The 22,819-nt window shown below is 44.0% G+C and overlaps 1 protein-coding gene across 7 annotated transcripts in view; it reads right to left on the reverse strand.

The window, feature by feature from the left end:
* CLIP1 (CAP-Gly domain containing linker protein 1) overlaps nucleotides 1-22,819 on the reverse strand; it is a 151,405-nt gene that overhangs the window by 121,503 nt on the left and 7,083 nt on the right. Inside the window, exon 1 of one of the 7 annotated variants that reach the window (XM_055096277.2) lies at nucleotides 6,681-7,534. The exons of 5 other annotated variants lie outside the window; for them this stretch is intronic. The gene's annotated coding sequence lies outside the window, so the exon portion shown is untranslated. Of the gene's footprint in view, nucleotides 1-6,680; nucleotides 7,535-22,819 lie in introns of those variants that run through there. One more of the 7 variants, XM_063593746.1, reaches the window with a different exon arrangement.

Raw genomic sequence — 22,819 nt, forward strand, 5'->3', positions numbered from 1 at the left:
TGATCTAAAGAAGTTAAATATTGTCCCTGTGGCTAAAATTCACTGCAGATTGGCAATCTTGTTTTTGTTTTTTTTTTTTTAGATGGAGTCTCACTCTGTCACCTAGGCTGGAGTACAGTGGCATCTCGCCTTACTGCAACCTCCGCCTCCTGGGTTCAAGTGATTCTCCTGCCTCAACCTCCCAAGTAGTTGGGATTACAGGCATGTGCCACCATGCCCAGCTAATTTTTTGTATTTTTAGTAGAGACGAGGTTTCACCATATTGGCCAGGAGGGTCTCAATTTCCTGACCTCAAGTGATCTGCCCGCCTCGGCCTCCCAAAGTGCTGGGATTACAGGCATGTGCCACCATGCCCAGCCAGACTGGCAATTTCAAGTTCTTACAACTTATGTGTACAGGATGGCTCATTTCTACAAAGCTATCTTAAAGATATCCCAGTTAAAGAGAGACATTTGAAAGGGCATACACCTAGTGAACCCATAAAGGGCTCTTAGTCTCTAAGAAAGTAAGTGTTTTAAGAGTCTAGATCTTGGCTGGGCATGGTGGCTCCCACCTGTAATCCCAGCACCTTGGGAAGCTGAGGCAGACAGATCACCTGAGGTCAGTAGTTCGAGACCAGCCTGGACAACAAGATGAAACCCCCATCTCTACTAAACTACAAAAATTAGCCGGGTGTGGTGGTGCGCACCTGTAGTCCCAGCTACTCAGCAGGCTAAGCCAGGAGAATCACTTGAACCTGGGAGGCGGAAGTTGTGGTTAGCTGAGATCAGACCACTGCACTCCAGCCTGGGTGACAGAGTGAGATTCTGTCTCCAAAAAAAAAAAAAAAGATTCTAGGTTTTATGTATTTAAGAAAATAGGGACATGTGACTGTTTCGGAGGGGGAAAAAACAGAGAACACACAGGGCAATGCTTTTAAAAGCACAGCCTACTTCAAAAAACAGGATGTGATGTCTGATACTGACATGCTTTATGGGTGCAAAGCAATAAGAAAATTATTATTTGGGAGGGGGTGCATCATCTCTCCACTTAAACTCACAGTCAAACTTAGAAAAAAGTTCCATTGTTTACGTACTGCATTACTTAAATAAAAGATGAAAAGGGGCCAGGTGCGGTGGCTCACGCCTGTAATCCCAGTACTTTGGGAGACTGAGGCGGGTGGATCACTTGAGGTGAGTTTGAGACCAGCCTGGCCAACATGGTGAAACCCGTCTCTACTAAAAATACAAAAAAATTAGCTGGGCGTGGTGGCACGTGCCTATAATCCCAGTTACTCTGGAGGCTCAGGCACGAGAATCGTTTGAAGCCGGGAAGCGGAGGTTGCAGTGAGCCAAGATTTCGCCACTGCACTCCAGCCTGGACAACACAGTGAGATGCTATCTCAAAAAAAAAAAAAAAAAAAAAAAAAGATGGAAAGGGACAATTTATCAAGTGTTTGCACCCAGAATACAGAAACACAGGGTTTTCTAAGTTTGTATTTACTTAAAGGGACAATCCTTTAGGCCAGGCACAGTGGCTCATGCCTGTAATCCCAGCATTTTGGGAGGCCAAGGTGGACGGATCACGAGATCAGGAGATCGAGACCATCCTGGCCAACATTGTGAAACACCGTCTCTACTAAAAATACAAAAATTAGCTGGGTGTGGTGGTGCGCACCTGTAATCCCAGCTCCCAGGAGGCGGAGGTTGCAGTGAGCCAAGATTGCATCACTGCACTCCAGTCTGGCGACAGCATGAGACTCCGGCTCAAAAATAAAAAAAAAGGACAATCCTTTAAAAAGTTAATATTAACCCTGAGAGACTAGCTTTCTGAATATTTGTACGAACCAACACCTTTTCTTCCAACTCCAACTGAAACAGGTATAAACAGCACAAGGCAAAATAATCAAAAACAGATGGTGACAACTTCTGGATTGTGATGCATCTGAATTGAGACCTCTGGGTCATAAAGAATTTCTGCCACTGATAACCTAGTCTAATCATTTCAAACTGTTACTTTTTCACAGAAGAAAAAACTTTATGTTTATTTGCAGAAAAAATGGATAGTAAATTCCATAGCAAATAGAGCCACTGACTAATCACGTACACACAGTAAAAACACTTTCTATTCAACTGTGGAGTTTTCTGCTTTTAAAAGTCCTGCCAGAGGATACTCACAATAATTTTCTCATCATTATACGATCTCTTTCAGCAAAATAAAGAGGGCCTGGTGTCAATGTCTTTACTTTTTATCTATAAGAAGTTGAAGAAAATCAACACAAATCTAGAATATGAAAATAGTACCTCATGGTGTCTGTAGAATCGGGGCAGGCATCAGCTCATATCCTGCCAGAAGCTGGGCAAACATTTTGAACAGCCTGGCTATGAGGTCATGACAATGACCTCACAAACAGGAATTCTCACGTTAGTCGCCCTCTGGGCTGAAGCCTCACCACCTTAAAGGAATCTGGAGCTGATGACTCAAGAAATGTCCTTCCTCCTAAGAAATTATCCTCCCATCTGAGATTAGCAGCATCTAATCTCAGTTTTCTCCACTGCTGACCAGCATCAGCAACACAGGTAGGCAGAGACAAGCAAGTCCACCTAAATAGCTGAACACCAATCATGTACGCATATCTGTATTACCTGCAAACTTCTGGTACGCAAGTTTTTATTTTGGTGCGGTTCCAAACGCTTTTTCTTAGTATTCTTTACTGGAGGATTGGGCTACATTTAAGAATCCCCGCCAGGCGTGGTGGCTCACGCCTGTAATCGCAGTACTTTGGGAGGCCAAGGCAGGCTGATCATGAGGTCAAGAGATAGAGACAACCCTGGCCAACACAGTGAAACCCTGTCTCTACTAAAAATACAAAAATTAGCTGGGCATGGTGGTGCGTGCGTGTAGTCCCAGCTACTTGGGAGATTGAGGCAGGAGAATCTCTTGAACCTGGGAGGTGGAGGTTGCAGTGAGCCGAGATCGTGCCACTGCACTCCTGCCTGGCGATAGAGCAAGACTCCATCTCAAAAAAAAAAAAAAAGAAAAAGGAAAGAAAAAAGAATCCTGATAACTGAGTAGGAAATAAATCATAAACTTAAAATGTTACCCTTGCCATCCTAATAAACTATTGAGTTCACCAGCCCCAATATTTACCCTGTTTACTAAGGAGAAGTGGAGATTAAGATGTCTAAGTTCATTTTGAAAATGCCAGAAGAATAAAGCCTCGGGACAGCTCTGGAATAGCCCTGTGTATCTTTGTGAGGAAAAGGCAAAATGGCCAGGCTGTTGTTTCCTCCCTCTTAAGAGTTTTGGAGTTTGCAAGCCAGCACAGAGTAAGAATTAGTGACATTTAATTATTTCTAAGTGCTTAAAAATTCTGAAATTGAAGGGAACTGTAACAGGGACTCAGAACAATTATCTCAATGGAATCACCGGTAATTTTTATCTCTTGTGTTTTCTTGGGTCTATAGAAATTTTATTTAATGAACTGGTATAATTAATTTCACAGGCGGAAAAAAATTCTTTTGAGCCACAGTAAAACGGCTTCAACCGAAAGAGTGAAGAAACAGACTCTACTGAGCTGCTTTCTCCACAGAAACAAGAGTGCAGTACAGCCAAGCCAGGATGGAAGTGAATACATATGGAGAGGGGGAGAGGGTGGCTAGCTGTTCACCAAGACTTTTTGTTGTCGTTTATTTATTTATTTTTTTTTAAGGCAGAGTCTTGCTCTGTTACCCAGGTTGAACTGCAGTGATGCACTCATGGCTCACGGCAGCCTTGACCTCCCAGACTCCAACCATCCTTCTACCTCAGCCTCCCAAGTAGCTGGGACTACAGGCAGACACCACCACACCCGGCAAATTTTTTTTTTTTTTTTTTTTTTTTTTTTTTGTAGAGATGGGGTTTTACCATGTTGCCTAGGCTGGTCTTGAACTCCTGGGTGCAAGCGATCCACCAACCTTGGCCTCCCAAAGTGCTGGGATTACAGGTGTAAGCCACCGTGCCTGGCCTCTTTTTCTTCCTGGATTCACACCATATTTCCCAGCTCCCGCTACAGTTCAGTATGATCACGTGACTGAGTTCTAGCCAGTGGAATAAGAGAAGTGTGTGAGGCATGTGACACTCTAGGCCTAGCCCAGAAGAACCTACTGTGTACAATCCCCCATGCTCTTTGCCCTTCCGATGGCTTGATGGAGACAAGCCCAGCAACCTCGAAAGCGTGTACTGAAGACAACAGAATCAAAAGATGGAAGAGTTCAGGCGTGTGGCTCATGCCTGTAATCCCAGCACTTTGGGAGACCAAAGTGGGTGGATCATCTGAGGTCAGGAGTTTGAGACCAGCCTGGGCAACATGGCAAAAACCTCTCTCTACAAAAAAATACAAAAATTAGCTGGGCATAGTGGTGCACACCTGTAATCTCAGAGGTTGCAGTGAGCCAAGATCACACCACTGCCCTCCAGTCTGGGCGACAGAGCCAGACTCCATCTCAAAAAAAAAAAAAAAAGGAAGAAAGAAGTCTAGACACCTGAATCACCTCTCCCCATTTTCCCATCAGTAAATATGTATCCTAAACTTTTCCAAAACTGAAAATCAACTTATCGGCCACGCATGGTGGCTCACACCTATAATCCCAGCACTTTGGGAGGCAGTCCGATCACAAGGTCAGGAGTTCGAGACCAGCCTGGCCAACACAGTGAAACCCCATCTCTACTAAAAAAAAAATACAAAAATTAGTCGAGCGTGGAGGCGCCCGCCTGTAATCCCAGCTACTCAGTAGGCTGAGGCAGGATAATCACTTGAACCCAGGAGGCAGAGGTTGCAGTGAGCCAAGATTGTGCCACTGCACTCCAGCCTGGGCAACAGAGTGAGACGCCGTCTCAAAAAAAAACAAAAAAAAAGAAAATCAACTTATCAGTTTCAGCCACTGAAATAAGTGGGCTTATATGGTATAGTGGCAAGCTTATTTTATGTAATACAGTGGCAAATAGATAAAAACTTTGCTTAGAGCTTTGAATCATCTTGGCCAAGTAAATTCCTCAAATAAATTAATTTTAAGGGACTGGGCTTGGTGGCTCATGCCTGTAATCGCAGCACTTTGGAAGGCCAAGGCAGCCGGATCACCAGAGGCCAGGAATTTGAGACCAGACTGGCCAACATGGTGAAACCCTGTCTCCACTAAAAATACAAAAAAAAAAAAAAAATTAGCTGGGCGTGGTGGCAGGCGCCTGTAATACCAGCTACTTGGGAGGCTGAGGAGAATAGCTTGAACCCTGGAGGTGGAGGTTGCAGTGAGCCGAGATCACGCCACTGCACTCCAGCCTGGGCGACAGAATGAGACTCCACCTTAAAAAAAAAAAAATTAATTTTAAGGACAAGCCTTTAAGATTGAAATGCTTTATATCACAAAAAGCATTATAATGTGAATAATTAAAGTACTATATTTTTATAAAAGCAGAGACATTTTACTGGTAAGAACAAAATATGTTTTTAAAACACACAAGTTTGCCCAGGCATGGTGGTTCATACCTATAATCCCAGCATTTTGGGAGGCCAAGGCAGGTGGATCACTTAAGTCCAGGAGTCTGAGAGCTGCCTGGACAACATAGTGAAACCCCATCTCTAAAAAAACAATTTTTTTTTAATTAGCCGGGCATGGTGGCGCCTGCCTGGAATCCCAGCTACTTCGGAGACTGAGGTGGGAGGATCGCTTGAGCCCAGGAGATTGAGTCCAGCCTAGGCAATATTAGCAAGACTTTATCTCTAAAATCTTTTTTTAAAAAGTTTAAGAAAAAAGAGACACTTATTATAGAAAATATATATTTTAATAAAATCTAATCCCCCTTCCTCCTGACCAGATATCCAAAAAACAAAAAAAACAAAAAACCTTAAGCAATTTACAGAAACAAGAGGTTCCACAAAACAAGCAGTTCCCAAAAACAAGAATGGTGAAAATTATGTTCATACAAAAAGCAGTAATATTCTTCATATTCTCATCTGATTTCTTAAGGTTATGTTTACTCCTATTTTTTAAATGTCATGGTTCAAATAAATAAAAAAGTATGAACAGAGAGCTGGACTAGGAAGTAAGACACCTAAATTCCACCCCAGTTGGATGACCCTGAACAACTCACATAACCCCTTCCCTGGCTCAGTATTCCCAACTTCAACCTGAGGACACTAATTAAATAAGATCTGTTTCTAACTCCATACCTTCACAGCTCTAGCCCTGTTTTGGGTATCAAATCCAAATCCTGTAAGCAAAAGGTCAAGGATTCAGAAGTGAAAGGAAAGATTGTGGCTCTAACTTTGCCAAAGTGAAAAGTACAGACCTCTGCCATCAGTGAAGAAAGAACCCAGATCTGATAAGAGCTTCGAACAGGCTCAGCACCTCCTGGCACACATAGAGCGGCATCGCGTTGCCCCAAGAAAATCACATCTCTACACATCAGACCCTTTCCAGTCCATTTTGCCCCATCCACAAAATGAAAATGCCACTTTATTTACTAAATCTAAAAATTCTGTTGGGAGGCAAAGGAGAGTTGAAGAATTTGCAATGAATTTAACCTGCCAGGAGAGGGAGTTTAACACCAAGCTTCCAGAAACAGGCTGTGTGGTAGCTACAACGTCCAGAAACCCAGGTTTCAACGCGGCCCTGCTTCAAGACCCAAAGGAAATTCAGCACCAGGCGGGTGAAGTGACTTACCTGTGCACAGCTGCACTCGCAGACTTCGGAGCCCCCACCTAATTCTAAAATGCTGTATGTCCATGAACTTAATAACAGAAGGTCAGGGGAGAGACGTTCTGAGAGCAACGGAAATCTATCTTAAGATAAAGATGTTTCTGAGGCTGATTTTTCAAGTCAAACTTGAGAGAGAAATTCAAAGGCTATGTTCTCATATCATATTCCTGGGTTTGGGAGGTTCATTCACAGCTTAATCCTGTCCCCTGAAGTCACGATTACGTAAGTATGCTGTGTCACTTGCTGTCCCCACCCCCAACACAGGAGATGCAGTGTAACCTGAGCTCCTCGGCTTGAGCCACTGAAAACACTTACACAACGCTGGGACCTTTCCAAATTGACTTGTTTCCCCTAAGGAAGGGCAAGCTATTTGATTTTCTTCCTTTCACTTCATTCACATTCATATTTCTGTATATACAGAAGAGACTGAAAAAGATAAATAAGATTGAAGGGCATTTGCAAATTTTCTTCAATTCTTGAGTAAAACAAAAAAGTCAACTATCCAATGTCACGGAAAAGTAACCAAAAAAAAAAAAAAAAAAATTATGGGCCTGCTTAGCCCCAATTTAAAAACATCACATCTCCTGGCTGAACTGAGCTTAAGGTCCTTGGACGGGCTTCATTTCCCACGTACTGGCTGTTTCTAGAGCCAGGCCCCATACGCTACTGCCACGCGCAGCATACTGCCACACAGAAGGGCTTTGGGGGCACATGGGAAATGGCTCTCCAAGAACACAGGAGACACATGAGCAGTCTCTTCTGACTACTCTTCTTGCCCTCTCTTCCTTCTCTGGACTACTCCAGCTACTGGGCAGCTTCGATTACGGAATGATGACTCACACGCATTCCTGTCTTGTTTGCATATCATGCTATGACTAAGCTCCATGAGATTTGATTTGTCTTCGCATCCAAAGAATCTAAAAAAGTTTGATACACAGTAAGAGTTCAAAAAAGTTCTCAAGTGAGTCAACAGCAAAACAAGAATCCATAAAATTATGCAAAATGATGCGATTTTCAAACTAAAGCATCAAGTAACTGTATCTTACACTCTAAACACTTGATAAACACAGAAGCATTACAGGGTTTCCCAACTCCGGATCCTTTTTTTTTTTTTTTTTGAGACAGAGTTTCACTCTTGTCGCCCAGGCTGGAGTGCAGTGGCGCGATCTCGGCTCACTGCAACCTCCGCCTCTCGGGTTTAAGCAATTCTCATGCCTTAGCCTCCCAAGTAGCTGGGATTACAGGCACGTGCCACCATGCCTGGCTAATTTTGTATTTTTAGTAGAGACAAGGTTTTGCCATGTTGGTCAGGCTGGTCTCGAACTCCCGACCTCAGGTGATCCGCCCGTCTTGGCCTCCCAAAGTGCTGGGATTACAGACATGAGCCACCACGACTGGCCTGGATCCTTTTCTAAAAAGTGGGCCAATGAAGGGTGGGTATGGTGGTTCACACCTGTAATCCCAACACTTTGGGAGGCTGAGGTGGCAGGATGCTTTGAGCCCAGGAGTTCAATACCAGCCTGGGAAACTTGGTGAGACCTCATCTCTAATTATTAATGAACAAATTAATAAAAAGTAGGTCAATGGGCCGGGCACGGTAATCCTAGCACTTTGGGAGGCCAAGGCGGGCAGATCACTTGAGGTCAGGAATTCAAGACCAGCCTGACCAAAACGGCGAAGCCCCATCTCTACTAAAAATACAAAATCAGCCAGGCGGCGTGGTGGCACATGCCTGTAATCCCAGCTACTCAGGAGGCTGAGGCAGGAGAACTGCTTAAACCTGGGAGGCAGAGGTTGCGGTGAGCAGAGATGGCGCCATTGTACTCCAAGAAAGTAGGTCAATGAAGCTATGGGCAAACTGTTCAATTACTACCTACAATGAGTGCTATTTAACAGGTATGATCTCGGCTGGGCATGCTGGCTCATGCCTGTAATCCCAGCACTTTGGGAGGCCAAGGCGGGAGGATGACCTGAGGTCAGGAGTTCAAGACCAGCCTGACAGACATGGTGAAGCCAGTCTCCACTAACAATACAAAATTATCCAGGTGTGGTAGCACATGCCTGTAATCCCAGCTACTCGGGAGGCTGAGGCAGGAGAATCACTTGAACCTGGGAGGTGGGGGTTGCAGTGAGCCGAGATTTTGCCATTGCACTCCAGCCTGGGCAACAAGAGCAAAACTCCCGCTCAAAAAAAAAAAAAGTGTGAGTCTCAAATTAGATAATTACATTTGTTGACAGTATTATACTTTCTAGACCAGCACTGTCCAGTAGAAATACAATGCAGTACAAATGTATAAGTCTGAATTTTCTAGTATCCATATTTTTAAAAATGAAAAAGAATCATGTGAAATTAATTTTCATGATATAGTTTATTTAGCCCAGTAGATCTAAAATATTATTTCAAAATGTAATCAAGGGCTGGGCACGGTGGCTCATGCCTGCCCAAGTGGAAGGATCACTTGAGTTCAGGATTTCAAGACAAGCCTGAGCAACATAGTGAGACTCCATCTCTACAAAATTTTTAAAAATTAGCTGGGTGTAGTGGCACACACCTGCATCCCAGCTACTCCAGAGGCAGAGATGGGACGACTGCTTGAGCCCAAGAGTTTAGTTAGAAGCTGCAGAGAGCTCTGGTCATGGCACTGCACTCCAGCCTGGGCAACAGAGCAAGACCTCATCTCCTGCCCGGGCGTGCTGGCTCACGCCTGTAATCCCAGCACTTTGGGAGACCGAAGCACGTGGATCACTTGAGGTCAAGAGTTTGACAGCAGCCTGGCCAACATGGTGAAACCCCATCTCTACTAAAAATATAAAAATTAGTCGGGTGTGGTGGTGGGCACCTATAATCCCACCTACTCCGGAGGCTGAGGCAGGAGAATTGCTTGAACCCAGGAGGCGGAGGTTGCAGTGAGCTGAGATAGCGCCACTGCACTCCAGCCTGGGTGGCAGCACTACATTCCAGCCTGGGTGACAGACCAAGACTCTGTCTCAAAAAACAAATATCACCTCGTCTCTAACAACAACAAATGTGATTAACGTAAAATTATTAACATTTTACATTCTTTTTTCATAATAGATCTTTGAAATCCAGAGTGTATTTTATACTTACAGCACACCTCAATTTGGACTCACCACATTTCACGTGCTCAATACGTGATTATGTGGCTCGTGGCTACTACATAGGACACCACCAGGCTAGAATACATACTGGAAGCAGAAAACAAGCAGCTCTCCTCTTGGCATCGATAGTAAAACTAACAAGCAGATAATACCCCAGGCCCCCCAGGATATGCAACATCCATCTTCCGTGCTCCATTACAACATGTATGTGAGGAAAAGGGCAGAGAAATGTAAAACTCCTGAATCTCGAACCGGGAATAATTTAATTGTTCTTAGCATAGAAAAGGAAAAAATAGCACTTACAGTAAGAGGAACTTTAAAATATCTATTTGACAGGTGATACATAATGTATAAGGAAGCTCTGCTGGCAGCACAAGGCACTGCCCAGTAAAACCGAGAGCTCAGCACAAAGAGTTTGAAAACACACCCACATGAAACTGAAAGCAAAATACAGTACAGAGACTGAGCTACCGATGAAAAATTTAATAACTATGTCTCAAAGCACATGAAAGGAACCTGTGGCTGGAGATTTAAGGCCAACACAGTAGGAGACATCATTTCTTGTTTTTTTTTTTTTTTTTTTTTGGTCTGTTTGTTTTTTGGCACAGAGTCTTACTCTGGTACCCAGGCATGATCTCAACTCACTGCAACCTCTGCCTCCTGGGTTCAAGCGATTCTCCTGCCTCAGCCTCCTGAGTAGCTGGTATTACAGGCGCCCGTCACCACACCCAGCTAATTTTTTTTTTATTTTTAGTAGAGACAGGGTTTCACCATGTTGGCCAGGCTGGTCTTGAACTCCTGACCTCAGGTGAACCACCCACCTTGGCCTCCCAAAGTGTTGGGATTACCACATGAGCCACCGCGCCCAGCCGCATATAGCTGTTTCATTGGCCCATATTCTAACACCTGGGAAACTTGTTAGTCTTCCGAATAAGATACAGAACACTCCTTGTGCACATTTACACAGAGTGGTCCGATGACATGACGACACTGTGTGACTGCTCAGAATGTGTGCCCTAACAACAGTTCTGTGACTCAAAATCAAACCACAGGGCATGAAGGCAGGGAGCATCCACTCCAAGGTAGAATACCCGGTAAGCGCATGAGTGAGCGGTCTATGCGAGCTGAGGACGAGTGACAGACACCTAAGAGCATCGTTGACTCTGGCTTCCCAAAGCTTGACCCTGAACACAGGGAAAATGTGTGTGATGCCACCAAACACAGTTTGGGGCGCAGGCCACAGAAGGGCCAATGTATCAAATCAGTGCACTAACAAGCGAGATTCACTGGACAGAATATAAAGCAGGGGCCTGGAGACACTGGTTTCAGTATCAACTAGTAGGCTGATTTAAAAGGTAACAGAATAGGCCGGGCGCAGTGGCTGACGCCTGTAATCCCAGTACTTTGGGAGGCCAAGGTGGGTAAATCACTTGAGGCTAGGAGTTCGAGACCCTTCGGGCTGGCCAACATGGTGAAACCTGTCTCTACTAAAAATATAAAAATTAGCTAGAAGTGGTGGCACATTCCTGTAATCCCAGTTATTCAGGAGTCTGAGGCAGGAGAATCGCTTGAACCCGGGGAGGTGGAGGTTGCAGTGAGCCAAGATTGCGCCACAGCACTCCAGCCTGGGCAACAGAGCAAGACTCCATCCGAAAACAAAAAACAAAGGCCGGGTACAGTGGCTCACGCCTGTAATCCCAGCACTTTGGGAGGCCGAGGCAGGTGGATCACAAGGTCGGAAGATCAAGACCATCCTGGCTAACACAGTGAAACCCTGTCTCTACTAAAAATACAAAAAAAAAAAAAATTAGCCTGGCATGGTGGTGGGCGCCTGTAGTCCCAACAACTCGGGAGGCTGAGGCAGAATGGTGTGAACCCGGGAGGCGGAGGTTGCAGTGAGCCAAGATCGCGCCACTGCACTCCAGCCCGGGTGACAGAGCGAGACTCCATCTCAAAAAAAAAAAAAAAAAAACCAACATGGTGCCATGTGTTCACACTTCCATTCTTCCATTCAGTTCCACATATCCCCATCAAGTTCACTGCCTTGTCTATAGGACTGACTTAAACCACCTCTAGAGTCAGGTGTCAGAATAAGAGCATTCCGTCATCTTCAAAAACATATGCCTTTCACATGAGATTACTTAAATGTTTTATTGAATATTAAAGTCATTCAGCCTGTCATTTTTTCCATTCCTGTCATGACTATTTATAAGCACCAATATTTCTTCACTGATCTCCATCCCCTGTGTAATCCCATGAGATGTTCTGTCACTGCTGCATGGCTCCTGTTGCCGTCATTGCCTAGATTCACAAGGGACGCATTCTCACAAGTACTATGGTCAAAAAAGTCAGAAGGATTCCAGGAGCCATAACTCTAGGTTTTTTTTAGTCTTTTGTCACTTTACTGTGCTAGGACCACTAAGATCTATTTTCACTGATATTTCTCTAAGTATGTGGGTATTTATGTATGCTTCATACACGATATATTATATATAACTTTTTAAATAGGCCAGACTCAGCTTTAAAATTAACACAAAGATTAAAAAAGCAATAGCAGCCAGGTGCGGTGGCTCACACCTGTAATCCCAGCACTTTGGGAGGCCAAGGCGGATAGATCACCTGAGGTCAAGAGTTCAAGACCAGCCTGGCCAACATGGCAAAACCCCATCTTTACTAAAATACAAAAATTAGCCAGGTGTGGTGGTACACACCTATAATCCCAGCTACTCGGGAGGCTGAGACAAGAGAATCACTTGAGCAAGGGAGGCAGAGGTTGCAGTGAGCAGAGATCATGCCACCACACTATCTCAAAAAAAAAAAAAAAAAAAAAAGGAAACAGCAGCCGGGTGTGGTTGCTCACGGCCGTAATCCCAGCACTTTGGGAGGACAAGGCGAGCGGATCACCTGAGGTCAGACGTTCAAGACCAGCCTGGCCAACTTGGTGAAACCCCATCTCCACTAAAATGCAAAAATTAGCCGGGCATGGCGGCAGCTCCGGTAATCCCAGCTACTCAGAAGGCTGAGGCAGGAGAATCGCTTGAATCCGGGAGGCAGAGGTTGCAGTGAGCCTAGATTGCACCACTGCACTCCAGCCTGGGTGACAGAGCAAGACTCCATCTGGGGGATGGGGGGCGGGAAGCAAACAGCATATCTTTAAGGATAAAGTACGAAAGATGAGTAACTATTGTAATCACTGTTTATTTAAAAGGTCAATGCGGGCCAGCTCAGTGGCTCACGCCCATAATCCCAACACTTTGGGAGGCCAAGGTGGGCAGATAGTTTTGAGCTCAGGAGTTTGAGATCATCCTAGGAAACATGGCGAAACCCTGTCTCTGCAAAAAATACAAAAATTAGCCAGGCGTGGTGGTGCATGCCTGTGGTCCCACAGAGTGAGACCTTGTCTCAAACAAGTAAAAATAAATGGATCAATGTGAAAAGCCCATTCAGACACTAAAGGACTGACACAAGTCAGTAAGTATCAGAAAATTAACTGGCTCCTTAATTCAAAAGGAGCTACAAGGAAGTTTTATTTCCAATTTCTAACTGAGACAAACCTTACAGAGCAATTTATAAAATTAGCCTGCTAACCTTAAGTGTTGATTTGAGAATATCACACAATAAGACACTGACAGTAAATACAAAGTTTATGGTATCTTTCCAAAGTCAAGAGTAGACATACCCCTTTGAAAAATTATTCTGTGCTTAAGAAAATTATATGTATTTAAAACTTAAGGTGTGTATGACATAGTACAGAATACAAGTTGTACCTAGAGAAGTTTTAAAAAGGAAGGACAGGATTAAAAACTAACCCAGGGAGAAGGTTGGGGCATAAGACAATGTTTTTTTTTTAGAGATGGAACTCTGAGCTCTGATGCAACTGCCTGCAATTATGAATGCCTTTGCACAGCTCAGTCTGAGTGCAGATTTATATTCCTACTACTTAGCACGCAGAAAATAAAGAGCCTCCCAATGTTCCTCCATCTGCAAAAAAAAAAAAAAAAAATGTTTTAAGGGAACATGGAAAGCTGAATAATTTGAGTTATTTTGTTCATTTACACAAAATTTTACAAAATTCCTGTGACTTTGTAACTCTAACACATACCACTAGCTTAAGACACAGATCTTAAAAGGGGCTGAAATTACTAGGCCTCTCTAGTATCTCCCAGAAGAACTCACTTAATGGGTCGGCAGCAGTCAATTATACTAACGTGTAAAAAGAAGCAATGTGCTTAATATAGCATCATAAAATGTTAGAATCAGAAGAGACTGTAGCAATCTAGTTCAACTCTCTCATTTTACCAACAAGAAAACTGATTCTAAAAAGTGAAATCACTTGTCAAGGTCATACTTACTTAACAGTCTAGGACTAAAACCCCAATCTCCAGGCTCCTGACCCTAATGTAAACTGATGAATAAATGTTTCTAAATTATTATATACAGCAGTGAGATCAAAGAGTCAATCTCAAGGCAAGTTAAAACTGACCTCCCCAGCCAAGGTGGTTCACACCTGCAATCTCAGCACTTTGGGAGGCTGAGGCAGGAAGATCACTTGAGCCCAGGAGTTCAAAACCAGCCTGGGCAACACGGCAAAACTCCATCTCTACAAAAAATTAGCCAGGTATGGTGTCGCGTGCCTGCAGTCCAGGCTATCTGGGAGGCTGAAGGAGGATCACCTGAGCCCATGAGATTGAAGCTGCAGTGAGCTGTGATTGTGCCACTGCACTCCAGCCTGGATGAGTTTTTTTTTTTTTCTTGAGACAGAGTGAGAACACGTGCTACAAGGAGGGTTTTTGGTGAGACCCTGTCTCAAAAAAAAAAAAAAAAAAAAAAAAAAAGAATTGATTTCCCTTTCCATTCTTCACAAAGGAAAAAAGCTGGCATATTGTTGCCTGCCCCTTAAACAGTCAGACATGGCCCACACTAAAAGCAAAAGGATACCAAAACTGCTCTGAACAAGAAAAGGGTACAAAGACAACTCCTAGAAGAATCAAGGTCTTTCATATTGGATTGGGTTTTTTTCTTTTCATAAAAGCTTTCTTGCCTGTAATGCCAACACTTTGGGAGGCCGAGGCAAATCACCTGAGGTCAGGAGTTCAAGACCAGCCTGACTAACATGGCGAAACCCCATCTCTACTAAAAATACAAAAATTAGCCGGGCATGGTGGCGGGCACCTGTAATCCCAGCTACTCAGGAGGCTGAGGCAGGACAATCACTTGAACCCGGGAGACGGAGGTTACAGAGCTCACACCATTGCACTCTGGCCTAGACGACAAGAATGATACTCCGTCTCAAAAAAAAAAAAAAAAAAAAAGGTTCTTGTTTTTATTTTGCAAATGAGCAAGTTTAATAGTTGCTATAGGTCTTGAGAGACAATGGACAAATAACCACATTTTTTTGAGACATTTCTTTATTTTTTATTATATATTTTTTTGAGATGGAGTCTCACTCTGTCGCCCAGGCTGGAGTGCAGTGGTGCAATCTCGGCTCACTGCAACCTCTACCTCCCAAGTTCACGCCATTCTTCTGCCTCAGCCTCCCGAGTAGCTGGGACTACAGGCGCCTGCCACCACACCAGGCTAATTTTTTGTATTTTTAGTGGAGACAGGGTTTCACCGTGTTAGCCAGGATGGTCTCGATCTCCTGACCTTGTGATCCGCCCGCCTCAGCCTCCCAAAGTGCTGGGATTACAGGCGTGAGCTACCGCGCCCAGCCTATTCTGTTTTTAAGAGACTATGTTGCCCAGGCTGGTCTTGAACTCCTGGGCTCAAGAGATCCTCCTGCCTCAGCCTCCCAAAGTGTTGGAATTAAAGGCATGAGCCACTGTGCCCGGCCTATAACCACGTTTCTATTTTCACAATACTACAGGGCACCTTGCTATTTTTTTTATTGTTTATTATTTTTTTGAGATGGAGTCTCCACTCTGTCACCCAGGGTGGCACGATCTTGGCTCACTGCAACCTCCGCCTCCCAGGCTCAAGTGATTCTCCTGCGTCAGCCTCCCAAGTAGCTGGGATTACAGGTCTGCACAACCATGCCCAGCTAATCTTTATATTTTAGTAGAGACAGGGTTTCACCATGTTGGCCAGGCTGGTCTCAAACTCCTGGCCTCAGGTGATCCGCCCGCCTTGGCCTCCCAGCGTGCTGGGATTACAGGCATGAGTTACCACGCCCAGCCTATAATATTTTTCTTTTCTTTTTCTTTTTTTTTTTGAGATGGAGTCTTGCTCTGTTGCCCAGGCTGGAATACAGTGGCATGATCTCAGTTCACTGCAACCACTGCCACCCAGGTTCAAGCGATTCTTCTGCCTCAGCCTCTCAAGTAGCTGGGATTACAGGCATGCGCAACCACGCCCAGCTAATTTTTATATTTTTAGTAGAGACAGGGTTTCACCATGTTGGCTAGGCTGGTCTCAAACTCCTGGCCTCAAGTGATCTGCCCACCTTGGCCTCCCAAAGTGCTGGGATTACAGGCATGAGCCACCACACCCAGCCTATATTTCAAGAGAAGCAGTCTACTAAATTTACTCACAAATCCATAAGATAGTTTCTGTACAACCACCTTAGATGCTGTAAGTGGAAACTAGGAATTGGTTTCATTTGGATTTTAATTTTTTTCAAGACAGAGTCTCACTCTGTTGCCCAGGTTGGAGTGCAGTGGCTCAATCTCAGCTCACTGCAACCTCTGCCTCCCAGGTTCAAGCGATTCTCCTGCATCAGCCTCCCGAGTAGCTGGGATTACAGGCCCCTGCCACCACCCCCAGCTAGTTTTTGTATTTTTAGTAGAGACAGGCTTTCGCCATGTTGGCCAGGCTGGTCTCGAACTCCTGACTTCAGGTGATCTACCCACCTCGGCCTCCCAAAGTGCTAAGATGACAGGCGTGGGCCACCGCGCCCAGCCTCATTTGGATTTTAAAATCTAACTTCAGTGTTTGTTATTTTTCTTTTTTTTTTTTTTGAGACTGAGTCTTGCTCTGTCACCCAGGCTGGAGTGCACTGGTGAGATCTCGGCTCACTGAAAGCTCCGCCTCCTGGGTTCACGCCATTCTCCTGCCTCAGCCTCCCGAGTAGCTGGGACTACAGGCGCCTGTCACCATGCCTGGCTAATTTTTTGTATTTTTAGTAGAGACAGGGTTTTGCTATGTTGGCCAGGCTAGTCTTGAACTCCTGGCCTCAAGTGATCCACCCACCTCAGCCTCCCAAAGTGCTGTGATTACAGGCATGAGTCACCATGCCCAGCCTCATTTCTTGCTCTTAATCTGCAATCCATTAACAGCTACAGTTTCCTCGAGAGCAGGACACATGACTGTTTTACTCAACTTTCCCAGTGTCTGGGCTAGTACCTCCCTATAGTAGATGCTTAATAAATATCTGCTAAATATAGAAACTAAAAGATAAAGGCATTCTTTTGTATACTATTTTCATTCCAAATGGTAACATACCACTGTTCTATACTTCGCCTTTGTAAAGTTATATTTATTTTTATTTATGTATACACACACACACATATATATATACACAGACACACACACACTTTTTTTTTTTTTTTTTTTTTTGAGATGGAGTCTCGCTCTGTCACTCAGGCTGGAGTGCAGTGGCACAATCTCGGCTCACTGCAACCTCCACCTCCCGGGTTCAAGCGATTCTCCTGCCTCAGCCTCCCGAGTAGCTGGGATTACAGGCACGTGCCACCACACCCAGCTAATTTTCGTATTTTTAGTAGAGACAGGGTTTTGCCATGTTGGCCAGGCTGGTCTCGAACTCCTGACCTCAAGTGATCTGCCCACCTCAGCCTCCCAAAGTGCTGGGATTACAGGCGTGAGCCACCACATCCGGCCTTATAAGTAATATTTTGAAGGTAAAAAGAAAAAGATAACCGGTTTGTTTCTCCAAAGAAGCTATACAAACGGCCAATAAGCACATGAAAGGATGTTCAATATTACTAGCCACCAGGTAAATACAAATCAAAATCACGATGAGATACCACACTGCACACTCACTAGGATGACTATAATCAAAAAGACATAGAAGTGCTGGTGAGGATTTGGACAAGCTGAACCTCATTCATTGCTGGTGGTACAACCACTTTGGAAAACAGTATTGTACTGCCTCAAAAGGTAGAGTTCGCATATGACCCAGCAATTCTATAACATTCTTAGGTATAGGCCCAACATAAAAGCAAGCATATGTCTACACAAAAAATTATACACAAGAGCCAGGCATAGTGGCTTACGCCTGTAATCCCAGCACTTTGGGAGGCTGAGGTGGGCGGATCACCTGAGGTCAGGAGTTTTGAGACAAGCCCAGGCAACATGGCAAAACCCTGTCTCTACTAAAACTATAAAAATTAACCTGGTGTGGTGGCAGGCGCCTGTAATCCCAGCTATTGGGGAGGCTGAGGCAGGAGATTTGCTTCAACCCAGGAGGTGGAGGTTGCAATGAGCCGAGATCATGCCATTGCACTCCAGCCTGGGAGACAAGGGCGAAACTCCATCTCAAAAACAAAAACAAAAACAAAAACAAAAAATTTATACATGAATGCTCACAGCAGCAGTATTCATGAGACAAAAAGTAGAAACAATCCAAAGGTTCATCAAGTGATGAAGAGACACAATGTGGTATTGGGGTATATCTACACAACAGAATATTACTCAACCATAAAAAGGAATCAAGGGCAGATGCATGCCACAACATGGAGGAACCCTGAAAACACTATGTTAAGCGAAGGAAGCCAGTCATAATGTATGATTCCCTTTATAAGAAATGTCCAGAATAAACAAATCTGTAGAGACGAGAGTAGATTTGCCATGTTGCCCAGGCTGGCATCAAACTCCTGGCCTCCTGCCTAGGGCTGGGAAAGTTGGCAGAAAGAAGGAGTGACTGCTAATGGATACATGATTTCTTCTGGGGATGACAAAAATATATTAAAACTTACTTTTCCAACTGGGAGAAAAGGAAAAAAATGAAAATATAATAAAACTGATAATGGTGATGGGTGCATAACTGCGAATATACTAAAAAAACCACTGAATTGTATACTTTAAGTTACTAAACTGTATGGCATATGAATTATATCTCAATAAAGCTGTTTTTTTTTAAAAAAACTGGTATACTTAGCAGTTTTCCTACTTACTATCTACAACCAGTTATTTTCTTTTTTCTTTTTTTTTTTTTTTTAAGAGACAGGCTGTCACTCTGACACCCAAGCTAGAGTGCAATGGCACAATCATGGCTTACTGCAGCCTCAACCTCCTGGGCTCAAGGAATCCTCCCACCTCAGCCTCCTGAGTAGCTAAGCCCACAGGTACACAACCATCCCTGGCTAACTTTTGTTTTTGTAGAAATGGAGTTTTGCCATGTTGCCCTGAGCTCACGGGATCCACCCACTTCAGCCTCCCAAAGTGCTGGGATTACAGGGGTGAGCCACCACACCTGGCCAAAAAAATTTTTAATAAGAAGACTGAGGCCAGGCATGGTGGCTTACCCCTGTAATCCCAGCACTTTGGAAGGCTGAGGTGAGCGGATTTCATGAGGTCATCAGTTTGAGACCAGCCTGGCCAACATGGCGAAACCCCGTCTCTACTAAAAATACAAAAATTAGACGGGCAAGGTGGCACGTGTTTGTAATCTCAGCTACTCAAGAGGCTGAGGCAGGAGAATCATTTGAACTCGGGAGGCGGAGGTTGCAGTGAGTCAAGATCACGCCACTGCACTCCAGCCTGGGTGACAGAGCGAGACTCCGTCTCTAAAAAACAAAAAAAGACGAAAGTACATACTCTAAAGTATCAAAAAGATTCCTCTGGGCAGTAGCATCATGGATAATTTGTTTTTTTCTATGTTTTTGTATCTATGCAAATTTTATAATTTATACAATTAACCTACATATTTTAAGAAGAGAACATTATGTTACTAAAATGTAAAGCCCATCTTAAAACTAATATATAAAGAAAAAAATAAACCTGAGACCCTAAAAAAAACTTCACTGGAAAACATTTTCTAAAATCTAAACTTGACTAGATTCTCAAGATGACAACCTAAGCAAGCTACGTATCCCTTTCAACAGAAACTAGTCACATGGTTTCATGTAATAAAGACACTCACTTTTCAGAAACCCAGGCAATAAGTTTTCTTTCACTTAGGCTATAAAAAAATCACCCTGCTTATAAAGTTTATTTACGGTCTAGAAAGGAAAAGTCTAAATAGGTCCCTTCCTGCTTTAAGGTATTAGAACATAATGTCTCTAATAAAAAGTCATTATATGGGGTAAATCAGGAAGAGAGAGGAGGCAAGAGGTCAAAGGCCTGGATTAAAAGATTTTCAGGAAAACATCCCTACTGACTCTTATCTTTCCTGAGAAGAGGGGGAAAATATGCCAAATATTTCACTACAATACTTGAGTAAAAGAAGGGATTTTTAGAATCAGGGGGGAAAAAGACTTATTATATTGCCTTCCCTTTATACATCAAACCCAAGTTTTGGATGATTTGCACACCCTGAACATCTGGATCTTCTGGGCCTTAACTTCGGAGAAGATATTATAAATCAAGGACTCGGCAATTTTAAGTGTTAAAAAGGGGCAGAGTTAAACTGGGATCTATCCAAGTCATACTTAGACATAAGTAAGCAAAGGAGCAAACAAACACCAAACTGCTTAATTCAAGTCGGAAGTATTTTAGAGCTTACGCTTATAGAAAACATTAGGGCAGCAAAATGTCTGCCTGTAGTCTCATTAGCATTCCTGCAAAGAGGTGGATGAGAATAAACTTCCCCAGGGTAAGAGACACCAAGGAGGGTTCCCAATAGGGATTCTGTAATATGACTACTTCCTCTTTTGAGAGATTTTGAAAGCATACTTTTAAGATTTTGTTGCTGAACCACAATAAATAGACAATTAAAAAGTAGACCCACCCATTGAGTTAGTGCTAGTGGAATATGTCCTTCTGGAAGTGCCATATGGAGATTAAAAGAAAAAAAAAAAAAAAAGCTCTTTACTCATTGTGGCCAAGATTCCTTGGTACTTGGTGCCAGGGCCAGGATATTACCCCAGATGTCCTAGCCAAATTCAAGGTTGGCTAATTATACTCTGACAAACTACAAGCAACAAAAAAAGTCTCCCTCTGTTCCCTTGATTGAAACCTGAAGAGGTCACTCTTCCTTGAAATTGTTTTTATTTTTTAATTTTGATTGAATTGTACACTTTAATATGTGTACTTTGGTTTGGGGTTTTTTTTTTTTTTTTTTGAGACAGGGTCTCACTCTGTTGTCCAGCTTGGAGTGCAGTGGCATGAACACAGCTCACTGTAGCCTCCTGGGATCAGATTTCTTGGGTTTAAGAGATCCTCCTGCCTCAGCCTCCCAAGTAGGTGGGACTACAGGCATGTACCATCACATTCAGCTAATTTTTTTAAGTTTTTGTAGAGACGGAGGTCTCAATGTGTTGCCCAGGCTGATCTCAAACTCCTGGACTCAAGTGATCCTCCTGCCTTACTCTCCCAAAGTGCTGGGATTATAGACATGAGCCACTGCACCTGGCCAAACATCTGTTTTGTTTTGTTGTTTCTTTTTTGAGACGGAGTTTCTATCTTTTTGCCCAGGCTGGAGTGCAATGGCGCAATCTCAGCTCACTGCAACCTCCACCTCCCAGGTTCAAGCGATTCTCCTGCCTCAGCCTCCCAAGTAGGTGGGATTACAGGCGCCTGCCACCATGCCTGGCTAATTTTTTGTATTTTTAGAAGAGACGGGGTTTCACCATGTTGGCCAGGATGGTCTCGATCTCTTGATCTCGTGATGCACCCGCCTCGGCCTCCCAAAGTGCTGGGATTTACAGGCATGAGCCACCACGCCCAGCCCAAAATTCTTGTACAGTACCATCGGTCATTATGGTTTCCCTTAAGAGTGCATTGTAACTCAAATGCCAACTTAAAGCATACGGATTCTTTGAGTTCCGCCTATATGGGAAACACACTACGTATATTAAAAATGCTAAAAAAAAATTAGCTGGGCATGGTGGCGCATGCCTATAATCCCAGCTACTCAGGAGGCTGAGGCATGAGAGTCCTTTGAACCCAGGAGGCGGAGGCTGCAGTGAGTCAAGATCACACCAGTACACTCCAGCCTCGGCCACGGAGCGAGACTCTGTCTCAAAAAATAATAATAATTTTTTAAAAAAACATAAGACGCTGTTAATAGTTTAAAGCCTCCCTAAACAGCTATCTAAAAACTCGTATCTTGGCAAATACTGACAACTGACACTGCTTTCCAATTAAGATTGAAAAGTGGCTGGGCGCAGTGGCTCACGCCTGTAATCCCAGCACTTTGGGAGGCAGAGGCGGGCGGATCACGAGGTCAGGAGATCAAGACCATCCTGGCCAACACAGTGAAACCCCATCTCTACTAAAAATACAAAAAAATTAGCCGGGCGTGGTGGCGGGCGCCTGTAGTCCCAGCTACTCGGGAGGCTGAGGCAGGAGAATGCCGTGAACCTGGGAGGCGGAGCTTGCAGTGAGCCGAGATGGCGCCACTGCACTCCAGCCTGGGCGACAGAGCGAGACTCCGTCTCAAAAAAAAAAAAAAAAAAGTGTTATCTAAAGTTTTCTATTAAACATAGATTTTGGCTAGGCACGGTGGCTCACGCCTGTAATCCCACCACTTTGGGAGGCCAAGGCGGGTGGATCACCTGAGGTCAGGAGTTTGAGACCAGCCTGGCCAAAATGGTGAAACCCTGTTTCTACTAAAAATACAAAAATCAGTCACGCATGGTGGAGCGTGCCTGTAATCCCAGCTACTCAGGAGGCTGAGGCAGGAGAATTGCTTGAACCCAGGAGGCAGAGGTTGCAGTGAGGTAAGATCGTGCCACTGCACTCCAGCTTGAGTGACAGAGGGAGACTCCATCTCAAAAAAAAAACCCATAGATTTTGAACTATAAAACTTTAAGACTAAAAAGGACAGCTTTGTTACAAGGTGCGCAATTCCAGGAAAAATCTAT

The sequence above is a fragment of the Pan paniscus genome, chromosome 10, assembly GCF_029289425.2.
Source record: "Pan paniscus chromosome 10, NHGRI_mPanPan1-v2.0_pri, whole genome shotgun sequence".
Taxonomy (NCBI): Eukaryota; Metazoa; Chordata; class Mammalia; order Primates; family Hominidae; genus Pan; species Pan paniscus.